Source organism: Larus michahellis, chromosome Z (assembly GCF_964199755.1).
Source record: "Larus michahellis chromosome Z, bLarMic1.1, whole genome shotgun sequence".
In the NCBI taxonomy this organism is placed as follows: Eukaryota; Metazoa; Chordata; class Aves; order Charadriiformes; family Laridae; genus Larus; species Larus michahellis.
This window is the reverse complement of record NC_133930.1, coordinates 86,836,253-86,857,887: the sequence shown is the minus strand read 5'-3', so window position 1 is coordinate 86,857,887 and position 21,635 is coordinate 86,836,253.

Here is a 21,635-nt window from a genome sequence, read left to right as displayed (position 1 = left end):
TCTGCCATCCACCCTGCTCCTGCACATAGAATCATAGAATCTTCATGGTTGGAAAGGACCTTTGAGATCATCGAGTCCAACCATACACACACACACACAAAAAAAAAAAGTACACATCTCTTTCCCAAACTCTCTGCAACCCTGCCCAGCCACCTTCCCACCCCCGCGCCCACCAGCGACTTCTCCAACATCCCTCCCCTGGTGCTGCTGCAGCCGCCTGCGCCAGCACAGACCTCCTCACGGCCTCTGGACGGGGACCGAGCACAGACTCGTTTTTCCCAACATGTTCACTGACCTCCCGCAAAGCCCGGACATAGTTTAGCGAAGAGCTCTGTGGCTAATGCCGATTTTGGTTGGTGGCCAGCCAGTGGCACGAGGGCTGTCCACCTGCCCAGCTGGCGACTGCTGCCTTCCGACAAGAGTGAGCTCGTCTTGGCGCTTCCATGGGCGGACGGCGCAGGTTAGCGGGGGTGTGTCTGTTCTGGCGGGGGGTGTCTGTTCTGCCACCCTCCGGGGTGGCACTGTCACCGTCTTTCAAGACACGGATTTTAATAAATACCCACACGAAGCATTTCAACTCTAAACTGAATTACTGCTTTAAATATAGCCATTAAGAAGATGAAGGGGGGAGGGTAGCCCGCAGCTCACGTTAAGTGTCATACGCTTCACGAGCGTTCCCGGGGTGGGTGTGATAAACCCACGAGCAAATGGGTCTGTAGAGAAGAGACCAACAGAGTCAAACCCAAGTGCGATGGTGACAGTCCCAGCAAAGGGAGGTTACGGGTGGGGATCCCAAAGGGATTGACTGGGACTTCCTCTGGCAACATTAGACTTAGGTCGTTAATTACTTATAAAATCCTTGAACACATTATATTTAAATACATATTAGTTGCCCCAATTTGCTGCTGATTTTCAGAGCTGCTGACAGTGCGTCTTCACCCTCCTGGGCACAGGCATGGAGGAGGCTTCTGAAGGAAATGTCTACAGGTGAGCTTTTGCCCCTCAAACCGGGGAGCATCACTCCCAGCGTCACGCCGGTGGCCTCTGTCCCCTCCAGACATCCTCTCTCAGACTTCCTGCATGGGATGTGCAGAAGAATCACAGCCCAGCATTTCTGAGAACGTTTCACAGCAGCGATAATTACATGGTGAAATGCAAACTAACAAGCTGCATCTACTCAGTATTAAGGATTAATGATCTGAGCTTTAGTCCTTGCTTCCCTGCAGGGCAGCAAATTTCACCAAAATCATGCTTCTATAAATGCAAAAAGTGTGATATACAGCCTGTGCAGAGTGTGCATATGAAAATAAGGTTCTTATTCTTCTTCCCTGTTGTCTGAGACTGGACTCAACACTCCGTATCTTCACTTGCCTGGAGCAAAACAAAGATGCAGACTTGCCACCACCTGTGGTACAAACCGGCCTCTGCTCTGCCCAGCGGGGTTTATCCCCACTTCAACCCCTCTTTCCCACCATCCTTCCTATGTTTTTCATATGGGTGAGACGATGCTCCCTGGACTCTGTGAGCCACACCGTGCAGAGGACTCGCATCCCAACTCCTTGTGAATCCCCTCCATGGTGCTGCTTCTCACTGCAAAGACATGGTGCTTGATGAACCCTTGGTCCTGACCAGCCATCTCTGATGGGACCTTCCCCCTGAGCCGTAACGCACTGGGATACCCTGGCTGCCCGCTCTTCTGACCTCGTTGGCACCCGTCTCATCTGCCCATTGAGGGCGGGCTCCTCTCAAGCTCCCTGGGGCGGTCAGATGGGTGGCAGAAGGCAACAAGCTGAAACGTCGGATGCCGGCAGGGATGTGGCTGGCCAGCCTGCTTCAGTCCAGCTCAGTTTATCTCCACATCCCGGTTGTGAGCCTTCTGCAAAGGCTCAAAGGACGATCCCTCAGGGGCACTCAGAGCTCCTGACCTTGGTGTGCTTCCAACTCAGTGGACCTTTTCAACAGGCATGAATAGAGTCCTGGGCAGCCTCCTCAATTAAAATTGGGAGATATTCTTTCCCTTCAGTCACCTTTTCAAAAGTTTCTCCCAGAAAGGGCATTTTTTCAGATGTCACCCAATCAGTAATCACCTTTTGAAAGTGGGACCTCAGTCCCTCACCATTGTGTGACTCAGTCTCCACAAGATGTTCACCTTCTTTAACCAGGTGTTCTCTCCATCCTTGATTTTTTTCTTTTCTTCTTCACAGGTCTTTTATGAAGTCTTCTTCTTTTATCACTTACCTGTCTAGCTGTTTTAGATGGAATACGTTCTGCAATCAGCTTCTTGATGTTCTTACTCCCCTCATACTGTTTATCCAGTTTTCGCAACAATTCAATCTCCTCCTCCAACCAAAGTTACGCGCAGGTGCCATGGTAAAGAAGGGAAAATGGAGTTTATCAGAGTAAGTGGAACACGGATTAGTGTGAAAACACAGCTGCCACCCCTGTGGAGCCTCTGACAACCCCCCCCTTCCACCTTGCACCTCTGGTAGGCAATGTGCCTGTCGAAGCTGATTTGGGTCACAATCGCCGTGGACCAGAGTGGAAAGAGATTCAGCGCCTCATTCAGTTTCATGCCATTTTAAAGAGACTTGCCATTTCAAACCAAGCCTCAGTCTCTGACTGGGTCACCTCTGTCAGGCACCTGCCAGAGACGGCAACTCCAGGCACCCCTGCAAGCCCACCAGCTTGTGAAACACCTCAAACCAGAATACAAGCTCTAACCATAAATGCAACCAAACCTTTCAGGTTTTTCTGGACATTTTTTGTGAAAGCTACTTGCAAACCCTGCTCTTTTTTACCTCCCTTTACTAGCCACTGCATGGAGTATTTTGTCTGGGTGACCACGGACCTGAACCACAGTGACGGGACATTGGTATAGGCATCTGACTGGCCCAGCTCACCTCTACCAGCTCTGTGGGAAGTGGTGCACACACTCAGACCTCCCTGACAGGTTCCAAGTTAATCATCAGGACCCTTCTTGAACAAAAAAAAAAAAAAAAAGGTGGAGGGAGAAAGGAAAACATGGTGTTCCCGAACACAGAGAGACCTGGGTTGCCTGGGTCATACAGGCAGGAGGTGCCCTGCACTCCAGATTTTGGAATCCCATCAAACATCCCAAAGGAGAGGTGAATCCTTCCTCTCCTGGAGGGCAAACCCTCTTGTCAGGCTGTTTCCCCAGCTAGGATATCTGTATTCTGGAAATACGCTGAAGGTTTCTTATTATGTCGTTTCTGTGGCTGTTTGTGTGAGTAAATCTTGTAGTCAGGCGATGCATGAATAGTTTGGCACATATAATTTACTCAATGTATTCAGATGCGGTGCCCTGAATACTAAGCACCGTGCTCGCATCAGTGAAAAGGGCTGATTTCTGATTTTAAATGCTTTTTTTTTCCTTTTCCTTGGCAGTTGGGGTTATATGTAAATCCTGCCCTTGCATGTGTGTTTCAAATAAACTGCTCTGTTGTGGTTTTTTTTTTAAGAGAAATAATCTAGCCAGACTTGCAATGAGACGACTGGCCTGGGAAGTGAGAATCCAAGGGGGAATAAGGGAGGAAGAAAAAAGGCAGCTCCCAACTGAAAAGGATGTGTAATCTTTTGCCTAAAGGCTCTGAGAAGTGTTTTTCTGTGTGACTGGTCCCACCAACCTTTGGGGCCAGAACGTTCAACATTCGGGCTATTTTCAGCCCCTGGAAGATGGTCCTGATTCTCTGTCACTCACATCCAATCCTGTTAACCATCACCAGTGGCACTGCCATCAGCGTAAGTGCCCAGGGCTCCTTCATTTGTGCCGCTGTAGAAGGGGAAGCAAACCCACGGAATGAACAGATAGTTAGAAAAGAGACAAGGACCAAGCCAACACGCTTTTTATGAGAGCCTTGATCATTATGTTAGCTTACTCTCTTTCCAATTCCATTCTGGGATCATTCCCCTTGTATTTATGTGGTGGCCGTGCGTGCCTTTGGCTCAGCCCCCCGTCCCTGCTTGGGGACCCCCCTCGCCGTGGCTACCAGTGGAGCCGATGGGCAAAGCCCACGGGCAAACCCTTTGCCCGCAGATGTCCAAGGCTCCGCTCCCGTAGCCGTGTCTGGTGACACTTCTGCTCCCCATCCCTGGGAATGGCTAGAAACGCGTTTGCATCCATCCACGCTGAGAAACGGAGGGTGTTTAGTATGCAGAAAGCTTCCCTTCTTTTTTTTTTTTTTTTTTTAATTAGCGAGCTGGAGAGCGCTGTAACTCTGCGCAGCCATTATGCCACAGCCTGTCAGCTGTAGCACGGGCTGCGGGCTGCGGGCGGGCGTCTGCGGGTTGTGTCTTGGGTTTGCTGATAGGAACCTCGCGCAAAGACTATCTCCTGCCTCCATCACCCCTGAGCGAGCCATCGCGGCTCCAGAGACAAGGAACAAGGCTCCGCGTGATGGCAGCCGGGAGGATGGGGATCAAACCCTGGGGCCGGTTTCTAATTGGGAAGACAATGAGACATTTGAAACAAGATAGCTGCAATTAGGATGAGAGGCACTACAGAGATCAAGAGAAATGCTTCTTAGTAAGAAGAAGCTGGTGCGTCTCTCAAGGGGAGCGTTCTGGGGTGGGGGGAAGGTAGCCTGCTCGAAATGGACTGGTTGTATCAATTAGACAGAAAACTCAATACACAGGCAGAAATCTTCTCCTCCTTCAAGCTTTCAACTGATTTCAATGGAATCAGGGCTCACTGGAAAAAGGAATTAATATTATTACGCTGGCACCTTAGCAGTGAGCAACTCTTATTTTTCTCTTCATGTTGGGGACGTCATTTTTAACTGCTTGTATAATTCTCAAAGACTCATGGGGGAGCGTGGAGCCGCTGCAACTTTTGGGAAGGACGGGGCAACATTTACGAACGCAGCGGTGGAAGTTAATGAAGTTAGTGGTCCGTGGGGCAGCTGCTCTCTGGGGCCAGCGGTCCCAAGGGGAGGTGGAGATGCTGGCGGTGACCCCACACCATGTACGTGGTTCCCATCCCTGGTCTGCTTCCTTGGCCCGCGCCTTTCCTCCCAAAGAGCGGTCAAATGGTTCGGAAATGGAAAGGGCTGAGGGGCTGCTTGGACAGTGCTTGCCCCCAGAAGGGGGGAGGAGGACAGGCGTTAACTGTCCAACACAGCAGACGACAACTGAGATCAAGGCTATCACCGAAATTTCTGGTAAATAAACTCTTCCCAAAATCAGCGACAGGAGGCATCCCGCACTAGCACAAAGCTCTTATCAGAAATCCCACCTCGCCTTCCTTATTCCCGTCAGTGGTAATTTTAATCTTCTGTATATAACACAGTCTGCAGGTTGCTGACATCTATAATTTTCTGATGCCACGTCGGTCGTAGCACAGCTTGGATGTGACCTGTTCATCCACAGGAAGCTGGAGATGAAATTTCAAGCACTTGAAGAATACCGCTTCAGCATATGCTGAATGCAGAGCAGCTGACATTTCCCTGAAAGTTACTTACAAGCAGCACTAATTATCTTATTTTTCTGAAATTTTTTGAGTGGCGTCAATGCTTTAAAGAAAAATAATCAAGATGATCTGGAGAAGAAGGTTTTGCTGGAAATGTCGAGCTGGGCTCAGAGCTGCAGACGTTCAGGTCGCAGCAGAAGGGAGCACAGAAGCTGAATTCCTTCTGACAGCCCTCCTGGTGCAGCAATGCTGAGCATCGTAGAAAAGCAGAGGTTTCCATCTCTAAAAATAAATTCAAACAAGAGCATCGTGAGAGCATCTCGGTGCAGCAGCAGCTGTGGCACTTCCCTTGATCTGCCCAAAGCTCCAACTGGAAGGATTCAGGCCACTGCCTTTCGTATATTGCTTAAATTGAAACCCTCAAAACAAGCAGCCAACAAGTGTTTTGACATGAAAAACTTGCCTTCGGGGCTTCTGCTTTTCCAGGTGCAATTTTTTATTCTTTCTTCCTACTTGTGCCTTGTTCTCCAGCCCTTATTAATACAGCAGCGCTGGGTCCACTCGCAGACAAGGAGCCACAGTCTTGATTCACATCTATTTCAGATCAAAGGGAAGAGAAAGAGAAGACATAACAGCATCGTCTGGACGGAGCACAATGGGTCCTTTAAAAGAAAAAAAGCCAGGATCAAGCACCTCTTTGTGTTAGAGGAGTGCGGCAGATAGAAAATGGGCTCACACTTACGCAGATGCCTCAAGCAGAGACGCGGAACGGTTGTTGCTGTCCTTGTGGCCTGCAGGGAGTATCCCCACGGATAGACCCCGCGGAGGGACGTGGGGTGCTGAGGGCAGGCAGGGGGACACGCACTCCCGAAAACCTGCCGGCATCCTCAGTGCTGCCTCCCCAGGGGATGGGGAAGGGGGTTTCTGTCCTCATGGGCAGCAGTGCCTGGGGCCACCAGGAAAAAACGTGCAGGATTGATGTCAGAGCGACACAGCCCTGAATTTTCCCGTTTTTAGGTGACTGCTTTCTTTGGCTTAAGAGACACACACATGTGGAGGGGTAAAGCAAATCCAGTGTCACTTTTTCCCTGAAATGATGCCGACAGGATCATAGACGGAGATGGGACTTGACGTATCTACCATATTTCATCTCCTGCCCTCGATAAAGCTTAGAGAAGATTTGTAAGGAATCATGGACATTAGGATGCAGAGGTACTTAAATAATAACCAAAACTACCCACCCCCGGCACAAGTAAAGCCCAGGGCAAATGCGGTGTTGTCGGTGCAATTAATGCTGAAGACGTGATATAATAAGAACAAAGCCAGATTATGTACAAGCTTTCTGTATATTGTAACAAATGTTGTGTCTTTCTGCAAACTAAACCATCTCTTAACACTTTCAGTAGGTACTAATGCTTTTTTTGCCCTAAGTGGAATGTATTGCTGCTGTACTGTGGACACACACTCACTTTTACTTGGTATCAGCAAAGCGCACTGTAGGGAACGGGATTTAAAAGTTCTGAACAATGGTGATTGTTGTTTATCAGTAAATACCTCATCCACCTCCTCCTCCCTTTGGAGGGCAAAGAGAATTTGCTCCAAGAGGAAAAATTAAGAACATCCTAAGTAACCTATTTCAGTGCTTGAAAACTGACTTCCAATGGATACGAGGAGTGAAAAGGACTCTGGATTTCTTATGTTGATGCACCATCTGGATGGAGCACTGGCCCGGCGCTTGGGATGCCGAGACTTTGTCCGCCTTGCCACGTGGCGCCTGGTAACTCACTGCATCTCCCTGTTCCTCCACTTTCCCTCTGCATAAAAAAAAATAACAATTCTGTTCCTCGTTGTAAAGTGTAAGCTGATGAATCATGCTGTATTAGCGCTAGATCTGTTAACTTACCATTCTCCCAGAGGAAATTATGTGAGAGCGTCAGAGTACATATTAAAAAAAAAAAAAAGCACACCAGGATTTCTTCTCATTATTTTATTTGCATCTGTAAAATCAGAACACATGTCATTATTTTCTTCAGCTGAAACAGAACTACGATTTTTTGGTTTTCTTTCTCTTAAGAGCTGACGAACTGGTGCCAGAAACGGTGGTGGAACCTCAGGTCTGAATAGATTTTGGGAAGGGAAAGGGAAGGGAAGGGAAGGGAAGGGAAGGGAAGGGAAGGGAAGGGAAGGGAAGGGAAGGGAAGGGAAGGGAAGGGAAGGGAAGGGAAGGGAAGGGGAAAGGGAAGGGGAAAGGGAAGGGAAGGGGAAAGGGAAGGGGAAAGGGAAGGGAAGGGGAAAGGGAAGGGGAAGGGGAAGGGGAAAGGGAAGGGAAGGGAAAGGGAAGGGAAAGGGAAGGGAAGGGAAGGGGAAAGGGAAGGGGAAAGGGAAGGGGAAAGGGAAGGGGAAAGGGAAGGGGAAGGGGAAAGGGAAGGGAAGGGGAAAGGGAAGGGGAAGGGGAAGGGGAAAGGGAAGGGAGGGGAAGGGGAAAGGGAAGGGAAGGGAAGGGAAGGGAAGGGAAGGGAAGGGAAGGGAAGGGAAGGGAAGGGAAGGGAAGGGAAGGGAAGGGAAGGGAAGGGAAGGGAAGGGAAGGGAAGGGAAGGGAAGGGAAGGGAAGGGAAGGGAAGGGAAGGGAAGGGAAGGGAAGGGAAGGGAAGGGAAGGGAAGGGAAGGGAAGGGAAGGGAAGGGAAGGGAAGGGAAGGGAAGGGAAGGGAAGGGAAGGGAAGGGAAGGGAAGGGGAAAGGGAAGGGGAAAGGGAAGGGGAAAGGGAAGGGAAGGGGAAAGGGAAGGGAAGGGGAAAGGGAAGGGAAGGGGAAAGGGAAGGGGAAGGGGAAGGGGAAAGGGAAGGGAAGGGAAAGGGAAGGGAAAGGGAAGGGAAGGGAAGGGAAGGGAAGGGAAGGGAAGGGAAGGGAAGGGAAGGGAAGGGAAGGGAAGGGAAGGGGAAAGGGAAGGGAAGGGAAGGGGAAAGGGAAGGGGAAAGGGAAGGGGAAGGGGAAAGGGAAGGGAAGGGGAAAGGGAAGGGGAAGGGGAAGGGGAAAGGGAAGGGAAGGGAAGGGAAGGGAAAGGGAAGGGAAGGGAAGGGAAGGGAAGGGAAGGGAAGGGAAGGGAAGGGAAGGGAAGGGAAGGGAAGGGAAGGGAAGGGAAGGGAAGGGAAAGGGAAGGGAAGGGAGGGGAAGGGGAAGGGGAAGGGGAAGGGACAGGACGAAGCGGTGCACAGCACCCCAAATCCAGAAGGGCAGCAAGGTTGGGGAATTACAGCAGTGACCATCTCTGACCCGTGAAAGCAGCAGCACAGCGAATCCCAGAGGTAATTAGAAAAATATCAGGTGTCTGGCAGCCTGCTCGATTGCTTGAATGTCTCTCAGGCTTTACCCTGCTGCTGGAGAAATCCAGGGCTGTTTCCTTCTCTTCCCCCTGCCCCCTTTTTTTTTATCTTAGAGAAAGGTGCCAGCCCAGAAACCCCTACTCATTGAAACGGTTTAAGAGCTGTCTTCTCTCTCTCGTCATCCTTTTGTTTTGAAATTTTCTCCAAGAACTGCTTATTCTGAGAAGCGCAATAATAAAACGAATGACACGGTCACTTTGAATTCTGCAGCATCTTTTACCCACCCCCTCTTGTCTCCAGAGTCGGTTGGGAGGGTGATACACGCACTGCGATAGCGCAAACAAACATCTGCTCCAGTGGGTGTGCGCTTACTCACTCCAACATGCTCTTGAATCTAATTGGGAATTTCCAGGCATATATTGCTCACGCTCTTTCCAAAATAACTTTTGTAAGTATAAAGTGTATGACTTAATCATCCTTTTAATCCATCAAAAGCTGTGCTATATCTGCTCAATCACGAGATATTTATTTCTGTCCTGGATATTCAGGATGGAATATTTTTGTATTTTCTTTTTTTTTTTTTCCACAACTGCCAAGAGGAATTTCCAGCTTAAAGAAGTAAAGCAGTTGATTTTTCGCACAGATCAGCAATGCAGAGAAGATTTAGCAGAATGGCTGTCCCAGGGAGAGGGCAGGCTGCGGCCGCTTCTCTTCGGTTGGGTCAATCCAGAGCTTCACACAACATCGAAGCTCACAAGTACAATAGCACAAGTGTCCTGCAGCTCAGAGTTTGGATGCACACACCAGATAGTCAGGACCAGTATTACTCCACCGTGTCTCCTTCTTGGCGTGGCTGAGACCAAGCAGTTCGTCCGCGCAGGCACCAGCCCAGGTGGTGGGATGCCGTTGACCATCCTGGTCATGCAGTTGGCCGTGCTGGTGTGAATTTTGGCAGGTCATTTTAGTCAGGTCTACAGCGCAGAGAGCAGCGCAGAGAGCCGTGGGTAAGGGTGACCCAGGCAGGTGCACGTGGCGCAGCCGGTGACATCTGGTCCCTTTCCATAGCCATTAGCAGCTGGTGCACACCTTCTCAAGAGGGTTTCTGAGTGCTGCGTGCAGGTGCCCATTTGGTTCATGTTCCCGAACTGTGCCGGGATAGCAGCCCAATTGCCAGAGGGAAGGCAGCAATGCCATCTGACTAGTGCGCAAATGCCACAGGACCTCCTGGCCTGCTGTGGGAACCAGGGGTGTATGTCTCAGCCCGCTGACATGGACGCGGCTCTGCCTGGGATGAGAGGGAAAAGGCACACAAAAAATACCCAATTCCAGAAGTGCAGTGGCCTGTAGGAAATTCAGCAATTCAGCTTTGCCTCTAAAGGAGATGTCACTGGAGCTACTGGGGGTATTGGCAAGCACACCTGATGTGTGGTGAGGAGACCCGAGCAGGGCACCTCTGCCAGCGCCACCACAAGGAGAGAGGAGGAGCCACCGAGAAAGAGTCCCTCTGCTCTCCATCACCCCTCCAGGCGCCTGCCAGGCACCCCGGGCACGGCCGCTCTCTCGCAGCTGCGAAGCAGAAGGCTGATCGTTCACCAAGTCCTTCCCCCTAAATAAAATGAAATCAAATGCAAGTAAAAGTGGATTTTAATCATTTTTTTCTTTACATGGAGAGTAAGCTTTTAAGTGCTTCTTGCAACAGTGAACATAAGGAATTTTTTACAATACAGCATTTCAGCAAAAGTTTCAGTCACCGTGATTTGACTGGAAGAGAAAGTCATACAGATATTGGCAGATGAGTGGAAGGAATCTCTACTTAAAATTCCACCTGTTTCACTCGTTATCAAAGGGTGGGCATTTAACAGCGGAGGCTGTCTTGGCAGTTTCACCAAAATGGTACCTTTTAGTCAAATAGCAGAATGTTTTAGGTGATATATTCTAGAAATATGGTGAAATAGAAAATACTAGTCACAAAGTCATGGCAGATTTTTACGGAAGAAAACCGTTAGAAGAGGCTACAAGAAAGTGAAACATCTACAGCAATTCAAAGATGAGCTGGTATGGCTTGCCTTCTATATTGATTTTGCTTTCTGCTTAGCAACAGGATTTCATGCTGGTTATATAAAAATACAGAGAAACCTGCAAAGATCATCTTGCTGTTGCAAAAACACGCAACAAAATTATTTATGATAACCTGATCTAGAAATGTTGCTGGTATTAATCTTAGATGGAATTGTTATTAACTTGGAAGATTCAAACAACAAAATACAGACCCAAGTATTTGATCTGTGGGGAACTAACTGGAAGCACTTGCTTGTGTCTGCAAAAGGCTTTGTCTTTAATTTGATTAAATAAATCTTTGTATGGAGTCCTGTTCAAACATATCACAGAGAACAGAAGACAGAAGACAAAGAAGACAGGGAGGAGGAAAGCAGCTCAGAAAAGCGGGCTGTCCATGATGGCATACTTCAGAGAAGAGGGTTTATTAAACATTATATAAATCTTCAAGATAAAGCAATTATTTCTATTTATGTAGTTCCACGCAGCTTCTCAGCAATGTTATGGTATTATACCTTTTGGCCTAGGTTGTTCTGGCTATAAATAACGCCCAATCTGATGGCTGTCGCAGGACGGCTGAAACATTTATTCGAGACGATTGGCCTGAAGTTTCAAATGCATTTACTTTGATTTCACTAACCTTTTGTGTCTCCTTTCTAATCATACTCGATTGAGTGTATTCCCCAGAAAGCACATTTTTGCCTGTGGCTAGACACCATCATCCTGGAAGATGCTTAACGTTTTCAGCTGTCACTGGAATTAAGTTTGCCTTGTTGGGAGCTGCATTTTCTTCGCTTACGCCATCAGCCTCATTTGCCCCACGTGGTCCTCCCCCATCCCATGGCACTGTGCCCTACCTGAACTGTCTTTTCTTAGAGGAGAGGCTGGAAGATTGCTCTTCCCTGGACCCCGCAGTGGTAGCTAGGGAAATCACAACATGCCTTTTGTGTGCAGGAGCAAGAAATTTCTGCGATTGTTTGGCATGAGAAAGGTGATGTAGGGAAGACTGCTTTTAAGACATACACTCCTCTCCTTTTGTGGCTTCCCGCAAATATAGGATGAGAATAAATCATCCAGTGACATTTGAAGCTGGTATTTTTATAAATTATAAAGGAAATAGTTCTTCAGATAGCTGGAAGTCACCTTATGGCATTTAATATTAAAGAAGAGTCACAGAGCTGGGCTCAGCTTACATGCTCAGTTCAGTAATCCAAATACTTGTGCCCAGCGGTAGTTTTCCTGCCTGTTTAAAGAGCACAGCGTCCCCCTCGGTGCCCCACCGGCCCAGCTCATGGCTCCTCAGGAGACTGCTGGTTCTGTATTGCTTGCAGGGATCAGCGGTCTCATATGCCAGCTGAGACGGTAAAGGTGGGGAAGGGGTCTCGTATCTCTTCCTGGCACCCCTGTCTTTAATGCAAGTGTTGAATGTCCTAAATCTTGACATGCACAACACCTTTGTGATCATTTATATATGCTGACGGGATATTGTAGTGGGCTGACCCCAGCCAGCAGCCAAGCATCCATCCTGCCTTTCACTCGCTCCCCTTTCCTGGGGAATGGTGAAAAAAAATCAAAGGCAGGCAAAAAGATTCACGGGTTGAGATAATGGAGTTTAATAAGAAAAGCAAAAGATGCGCACACAAGCAAAGCAAAATAAAGACTTCATTCACTACGTCCCATCGACAGGCAGATGTCCAGCTGCTTCCTGGGAAGTGGAGCTTCAGCTCGGTTAACGGCTACTTGTGAAGACAAATGCCATAATCACTAACATCCCCCCTTCTTCCTCCTTTCCCTGAGCTTTTGTTGCAGACCGTGACGTCATATGGCACGGGATATCCCTTTAGTCAGCTGGAATATCTCCCTGTTCCCTCCCAACTTCCATCCCAGCCCCAGCCTCCTTGCTTTGGGGCAGGGTGGAAGACATAAAGAAACCCTCGATGCTGTGCGAGCACCGATCAGCAATAGCCAAAACACCAGTGCGTTACCAACACTGGTTTAGCCCTAAACACGAAGCACAGCACCATACAGGCTGCTGTGAGGAAACTGACCTCCACCCCAGCCAGACCCGGTACCGACACCAAAAAAGACTGTGGCGGGTTGACCTCAGTTGACTGCCAGATGCCAACCAAGCCACTGTCTCACTCCCCTTCTTCAACGGGGCAGGGGAGAAATAAGATGGAAAAGCTCATCGGTAGATAAAAAGACACAGACGTCACTCACTGTTTACCATCACAGGCGAAACGATCATCACTTGGTGAAAATTAATTTGACATCGCTGACTAGAAATGGAGAATGGTTAGAAACAAAGATGAAAGCTAATAACATCTTCTCCCTTCATCCTGGGCTCAACTTCACTCCTTCATTCCTGACTCCTCTCCCTCCTCCCACCTGAGTGGTGTCGGGGGATGAGGAATGGGGACTGTGGTCAGTTCATAAGATGCTCTCTGACACTCCTTCCTCCTCACACTTTTCTCCTGCTCCAGCGTGGATCCCTGCAGGTCTTCAGGAAAAACCCATGCCAGTGTGGGTCCTCTTCACGTTCCTGACTGAGAACCAGCTCCTGCATGGGTGCCTCTCCCCAAACCAAAACATTCCCCATACCAAAATCAAAGTATCATCACCACCACAACAACAAAGGTGGACAATTTACACACACAATAGAACTCCACCACCTGACCCCTCACAACATTACAACAACAAAAGATTCCCTGCAGTTATTCCACTCTCTGGAGATGTCCATCCAGTCCAAGTTTTGTCCATTGCCTCTCTCAATTGCTGTCTTTATCCGAAATTCCTGATCAGACCCTTCCTCCTCCTAACTAGAGGGAAAGGGAGACCCTGGTGCACCTAGGTGCCATCCTCTGGTTCTCCCTGACCAGTGGGAGGACGTGAGGACGTGAGACGGTGAACCCACCTCTAAGCTGGAAGCCCACAAACACAAGCTGAGGGGGAAGACAGCTGCTCAGAGGGGGTTACCTCCTCCTTATGATTTGATGGCATGGATCCATCCACCACTGTGCCCAGGGCTTCTCTGTGACTACTGGGGTAATGACTGTAGCTGGGGCTTGGGCCACTATCTCACCCACGGCACGCTCAGAGGTGGTCTGGGTGCCTGTCCCAACCACGCTCCTCCGATGGTGATGAATGGAGGCACGGCAGGCACAGCCCAAGCCCAGCAGAGTGGTCGGAGGTCTGGGTCTCCCTGAAGTCAGCAGGGCCAGGGCAGCTCAGCTGGTGTGGCACGGGACACTCAACCACAGGGCCACGGGTTTAAGCCCATGGAGGGGGGAGGAGCTGTTTTACTTCTTACCTTTGCTTCTCACCATCCTACTCTATTTTGAGTCAGCATTTAATTATTGCCAATGAAATTGAATTAATTAAATAAAATTTAATTAATTTTCCCCAAGTCGTATGTGTTTTGCCCGCGTCAGTAACTGACAAGGGATCTCCCCGTCCTTATGTCGGCCCATGAGCTGCAGCAGCTTATTTCTGCCCCCGACCCTGCTGAGGAGGAGCAGTGAGAGAGCGGCTGGGGGGGTGCTGGGCAGCCAGCCAAGGGCAACCCACCACACACAGGGAGATACTTCATAACTTTGTACCCTTAATGCTGAATACCCTTTTTATTTAGGGCAACATCTTGGTTTTGCTATTTTGGAATTCTGTTTCCTGAAGTGCAGAGGGTTTTTGAAAAGCCCAGTAAAAATCCTCTGGGGGAAGAATTCATCAGTCCAACAGATGCAGAGCCTAGCACAGGCACCTTCAGTGGGCTAAGTATGTACAGGAGATAAGAGAAAGATGTTACTCGGCAATTCCTTTCTGTGAAGTCTAATGAGGAGACACTGTGGTCCCACGTGGCACGGAGGTAGGCAGACAGACCTGATATTGGGCAGTTTTAGATGGAGGTGGCGTGTACCTGTGTGAATCTGCTGTGGAAATCCTCTGATTTTACTACTGCATCTTTAAAGCATCTTCTAAAATGCATACCCTATCCCTAAAAATTGTATCTGCTTTGGCTGCCGCACTGCTTGGCACTGGTGAAAATGCCCCCGAGAACAGACATGACATGCGTGCCCAGAAGGGATGGCTCTGTATTTAAACAGCAGCTTTGGTCAGGGGTGAGTGATTTCCTCTGAAATGCCATTGCGTTATCACCGCTGAACCTCAGCTCAAAGAATATTTAAAAACTCTTTTCCAACTGTCAGTGCTGCTCCAGTAGCTCAAACACTTGCACCTTTCAAGCTGGATTTTAATCATTTGATATGAATCAGCACTTGACTCATTAGACAGAAGTACACAGGTAGCCCTCGAAAGCACCCGAAAGGAGAACGCGCGGCGGAGTGTCACTCAGCGGTGCGGGATGTATAGCACCAGCACCCGAAATGCCGCCCCAAGGAGGAGCAAGCGCAGGCACAAGCCTTGCCCATCCACAGCCTGATGCTGCTTCGGCTGTACTGCTCAGACCAACACGGGGACATTTTAATTTCAGTTTAAGGACGTTTAGACTTAAATTTAATCTTCATTGACCTAATGCAAAGTTAGGTGTTTTAAGCTGAAACAAGGATGAGAGGATTTTCCCTGTTTGAACAAATCAGCCTGATTTCAGGCGCGCTTTACAGAGGGTAGGTGCATCTCCTGGCGAGGTGACCTCGGACACTGACATGGCCTCAGGAGGGCAGTGGGGCACCATCCCCCCCGGTCAGGTGGAACACAAAGAAACACCCTGGGAAGATGGAGGTGAAAAAACCACGCTGCTTCCATGCTGTGTTCACCTCCCCTTGGGGTCATCAACAAAAGCAACTTGGTAGGTGACAGGCACCGCTCTCCCCTCTGTGACGGGGTGACCACCTAACATCTGCCGCTACCTGCATGGAAAGGGTTGTCAGGCGTTGGAAGAGGCTGCCCAGGGCAGTGGTGGAGTCGCCATCCCTGGAGGTACTTAAAGGACATGCGGACGTGGTGCTGAGGGACATGGGTTAGTGGTGGACTTGGCAGTGCTGGGTTTATGGTTGGACTTGATGGTCTAAAAGGTCTTTTCCAACCTCAGTGACACTATTCTGTTCTATGATTCTTTTCCCTTACATGTGTACGTTATGGGCCCCGCACTGACTTTGGTAGGAAGCACTTGAAACGTAGTTTCTCACAGTTTTCTTCCATGAAACTACCCTTTTCTCGCACAGGAAAACTTGAAATTTTATCCTAAAATCATCATTTATTGTCATTTTTTATTACTTACTCAGAAGTTCCAAAAAATAAGAAAGAGAGAAAGAAAAAATATTTTTTCCCCTAGCTTTTTCTATTGCTCTGAGTGGGGTTTAATCTGTTTACCCATGTATTTTTACTCTCCTCTCATGTATTCATACTCTCTGTTCTTTCCGGTCTTTTCTCTTTTTCATCACACTTGAAATGGAACACGAAGAGGAAGAACACTGTATGAGAGCCATTTAAAAATAATTAATCAGTGTACTCAGTCTTCTAAAAAGACCTCTACAAAACCACCCCCTTTAAATTAAAAGTGTAACGAAAACAGTAATTTTGAATTCTCAGCAGCATTTTCATCAATGCTAAATATTATTTATGGTGTTATTAAAATACGTCAACAATTTATGAATTTATCAGTCCTTGCTTAGGGATTTATTGAAGAGCTTGCTGGTGAGGAGGACAACGAAGTCCTTTACTGTAAGTAAAATATTAAAAGTATAACCCACAGTATAACTTATAAAGATGTAGAATTTCAAAATGATGGGGTTTGTATCTATGCAGCTGAAGTTGATAAAGCGTTTCCCTAAGATATTTCCTTCCTTTGATCATCTCTGTTATCTGGACTACGAACAAACAGGACATGAACTTGCAACTGTGCCTCTTCCTATTGCCAGCAGTAAAATACTTTGGGGGGGGGGGCTTTGTCTCTGCCAAATAATGACATTATTGCTGTTTTTCTGGGGGTTTCCACCTCTCCTACAGCCCTGCCCGTGCATTTTCCAGGCTTTTTGCTTGAATTAGCTCGAGCTGTAGAGTAAACAGAATTAGCCAGGTTGGTACAAATGGACGGTTGTTCACCAACTGCTTCCTGCCTGCCGGAGAGCGTGCGGCGGGTAATGCCTGGTGTCATTAGGCCCCTATTTAACCGCATGTATGGCTGGGAGGGCATGTTTGTGTTTCATTTATACAGATATGATTAGCTGTTCTCAGTGCTCGTCCGCCGTAAAACTGAAAATGTGTCATGCGCTATTACCCAAGCAAATGTAATGCCCCGAAAATAAACATGCCCCACTAGTTTGCAGGCAGTAATCGACGGAAAAACAGGTGTTTCCCATATTCTGTGTGATTGCCTACACATATGGCTTCTTTTATACTATCCTTCAACTACTTGGTAGTGTTGGCTCCTGCAGAAAAAGAAATAGTGTTACCGAAAAAGAGTGGGTTTCAAGAGTGTTCTTTGGTCCACGGCCAAATTAAATGTAAGCAGCGCAGCCCTTTTTAGTATTTAAATAATTAAACTACAGCAGCTACCACATCCACTTTAGCCATCAAACTGCGTTTCCAGCTACTCTCATTCTAAAATGCGGTGCTCTGACTTGGCAAATTAAAGCTACATATCACACAAATTCCCATTTGAATGGTGTTAACATTCTCAAATTGGACCTTTCAAATAGAATCAGTAAAATAATATCGACACCTGCGTAACCGGTTGGTTTTATACTTTACAACCTGAAGTTTTGTCTTGCAGAAGCATTTAGCCCCCAACGGCTGTGTAAGACCTACTGACCCCGCAGTGTCAAAAACAGACAGATTTTTACAATGAGGTGCAGGCAGAAATGCCGGCGGTCACTTTATAGAAGAGGTCTTCTGCAACGCATTGTTCTTCTGGGTAGTGCTCTCGGAGGAGAAATAAAAAGAGGAGGAAAGCATTGCTCCCCACGGGAGCCAGCACAGAGCAGGTCTTCAGCCGTCAGGTTGAAAGCCAGAGGTTTTCTGCAAAATTCTGCACAACTGGCAGCGAACTGGCAGGACAGTGCGAGAGCCACCCTCAAATTGCAAACGCTGGTGGTGGGCAGGAGCCAAAACACTGAGTCAAGGGTGGGGTCTGATCCCCCCCCGTATTGACCTCTTCCCCATTGCTGTGTCTCCAACTCTGCATCACTGCTTCCTCCAGGGCAAGGCTTGCAGGGGACGGGTCTCCGGTTCGGCCATGAGTGGTGGTGGAAGATCCCTGGGACCAAGACATGGGTCCACCTTCCTCTTCCAGTTCCGCGGCAGGGTGCAGGGACGCAGTGACATGTCCAGAATCTCGCTTTCCTAAATGTGCCTTTTCTGGCTTCCCAGACAGGGCTTGTCCTTTACCCATGAAGGATGAACAATATTTTAACCTAATTCAGTTCACACATTGAAAGAAAGCTCTGCGGGTCGAGACAAAAATGCTTAGTTTCATTTTGCAAAATCAAATGGGTTGACTTCATGAAGTGACATCAGAGATGTATTTGCTGTCTGGCTTTTACCTTGTGACTGATTCGAAATGAAATGTCATTACATAATACCCTTCTTCTTCAAAAATATTATTTCAAAATAATATGATAAAATGACGACATTCTGCAGAAACCCTTTCATTTTTTCTGCAGATAAACTTAATCCTTTTACCTGCCTTTGGTTTTCCTTACGCTCTGTATCTGTTTACCTCTGCTCCTTTGTTATTCTCCTTGGTAAGAAAGACAATCGCTCCTCTCCTGCAAGGTACACAAAGATGAAAGAATGCGATTTTATTTCTTTATAACTTCCTGGGGTGCTTTCATTTTGGTGACAGCTTTCTCACTTCACCGGTTGCAGGGTTTTGTGCCTCTGCTTCCCACCTCATAATCAACATATTTCTCAGGATTCTGGCTGCCGTTCAGAGGCGGTGAAGATTTTGAACTCCCCCCCCGCAGGACAGGTTTTGCCCGACGGTGTGGTTCTGACTGACGGGATGGGTCGGTGGCCAGCGTGGACGCAACGAAGCCACACGGGACCAGCTGGAGCCAAGGGCAGGTCCTACAGCAGCCCCAGCCTGGTGGCTCCTCCCAGCCCCCGAGTCGCCGCAGCAGTCGGGATCGGGCATCTGGAGTGATGCCACAGCTGTTAAGCAGAGAGCTGGGCTCAAAAATACGGACTTGAGCCTTGAATATGAGAATTGCCAGGTCTAAATGCGTTGACCCTACTAACGAGCAAGGAAATAGTGTGTTGCATGGAAGTGCTCGGCTTTTCAAAACCACTGTGTTTCCCTTTCTCGTGGACATCTTTTTAAAGGGTGAGAATTGCAGGTACAAAAACACAGCCATGGCCTGAAACCTTTGGCAATGGGTAAGAAAAAGCCAATCAGTTAAACTCCTAACCGTGAGAGAGCAGGAATGTTGCCCGTGGCTACAACGGAGTTAAGGTTTCATGTGGGGTGTGTAAGGACATTTCCAGTATCATTTTCATCCAGGTGTCCTGGAACAAGTTACCGAACATTAACACAAAGTTCTTCAAAATACCCCTGTGAGCTACGTGTGCTACAGGGGAGGCATCCAGAACTAAACGGGTGAAGGTTTGTATTTAGAATTGCTGAAGAAATACGAGATTTGAGAAAAGACTCCTGCCCCATGTGTTCTGATTTCAAGTTCATTTACACTGTTGTAACATACTTCTCTGAATAAAAAATATTTTAATAGAATTACTGATGAGTTACGCCCTCATTAGCTCAAAATCAAGACCGAGGAGCTTCATTCACAGCTCTCCCGCAACTGGTGGCTGCAATCCTTTGCGGGCTGGGATTTCATACTCAGCATTACACACTGTATTGATGGGCATCTTACCTACGCGCAAGGAAACATATTGCACTTGGTCTACAAGAAGACACTTCGGCTTGGGAAATGTAATGATTCCCACTCACTACCACACACGGAAAAAAAACCTCAAGAGCTGCTTTACTAACAATTCTCCACCAGGTGCAAAGAGGTCCTTAGCAGAACGTAGATCCTGCAGAAGCACATCAACCTTAAATACCATGTTAAAATGAACTTATACACTAGAAATAATATTTTTATAATTAGTCTTGCATTTGCTTCTGATTTTACATTCAGGCAGAGTACCACTGGGTGCACTAGGGGCTAAATAAATCTTCCACTGATAAACAACAAACCGAAATTGCTTATGGAGCGTGAAACAATTACCTTTAACTCCACCTGATGCTGCTGAGCAAGTTGTTCCTTTTTATCGTGCTATTATTAGATGGGGCTGTAGTGCGCTGGGCAGCATCCTTCATTAATGGATGGGACACCCAAGTTTGTGTAGCACATCGCTCATTTCCCAGCACAGCCCAGGACTCTGTACACAGCCCATCTAGCTGAAGTCCTGCACAGAAGGAAATCCTAATAAATAAACACACGTGAATTAATGAATCACTTAGAAAAGAGTATTGAGATTTTCAAAACAGTCTTAGGGATGTAGATGTTCCAACCACTACTTAAGACTTGTGAATATAAATTGTCATTATACATATATACATATGTATACATATACATATATAGCTCTTGTTTCATTTCTGTATGCAGGTAACGTCTCTGCAAGTTGTTTACACAAAAACGTAAAATTCAAGCCAAGTTGCAGTCTTGGTGATGAGAAACGAGAGGTAAAAAGCCCTTTTTGTTTTGACTAGAACAGCAGCGGTAAAACTGACATGTGAAAAACCCGCGTGGACCCCACAACTGCTTGGCAAGACAACCAGATTTAAAGAAAGCCTCAGAAACACATTACTAAAAATGTAACAGAGGGATCTTAAAGGCATCTGTCCAAGAAAGTGAAGAAAACACATTTTTGGCAGTGAGCACTGAGAAAATCATGCAGCAAATACAATAAATTAAAACGAACAGAAAACACACGTCCTAGCCACTGGCTTGGCTTTGAGAAACCCCGTCCTGTCGTTGGAGCATGCTGCAGAAAGTGAGTACTGGGACGGTGCTACAGTGTCACTTTGTTGGCATTCTATTCTACATTGATATTTATTGCTATTCTATTGGCATTTCTGGTACACTTATGACATACTCATCCTTATTCCCCTCCCCTGATCAAGTCATATTCCTATTAATTTGGGCTCTGTAGACGTCACAGCCGGCCCTTCAGCTGCAGCTTCCCCATCCCCATGGGAACACGCGGGCCCCCAGGAGGCTCTCACAACGCTCCCCATCCTGGCACGGTGGTACTTCAGGCTGAGATTTCAGACACCAAAACGCTGGCTTTTACAATATTTTCCACTCCTCATTGTTTGGCATTTATGTTTTCCATTATCTTCCTATTCTAGAAGCCAACAAAGAATAGGGCAGGCATGCCTGTCACTCTCTAACAAAGAGAAGCAGTATTAAATCATAGCCGATACCTAAAAGCAGCTTATTAAAATTTCCAGTTTAAAAGTTGGAAGAATCAAGCAATGAAATACAGTTAACTATAAATTGAAGCTGCTAAAAAGCTCAGAAACCACGACGCTCGGTTTCAGAGGCAGATGCAAGAGCACTTAGGCAACATTAGGAAATTTTTAGGGGCGTTTTCTGGCACTTGAGGGAAGACAATGAAATGGTAGTAGGAAAGCTAAATAAAACAGGACGAGCTGGGGAAACACGGATGCAAAATGAAAATATGGAAATAAACGAGTACTTAACAAATTGCGGTATTTGCTGAGAAAGTGCAACATGCAGACCACTGGATGTGATTAAAAAAAAAAAAAAAATTATTTCAAAATGATTAATTGTACTTCAGGATAGAGACGTTTGTTATACAATCAGCCGGGGTGGCGGTGCCAATTAACGCAGCATACCTACGGTGTGGTGTCG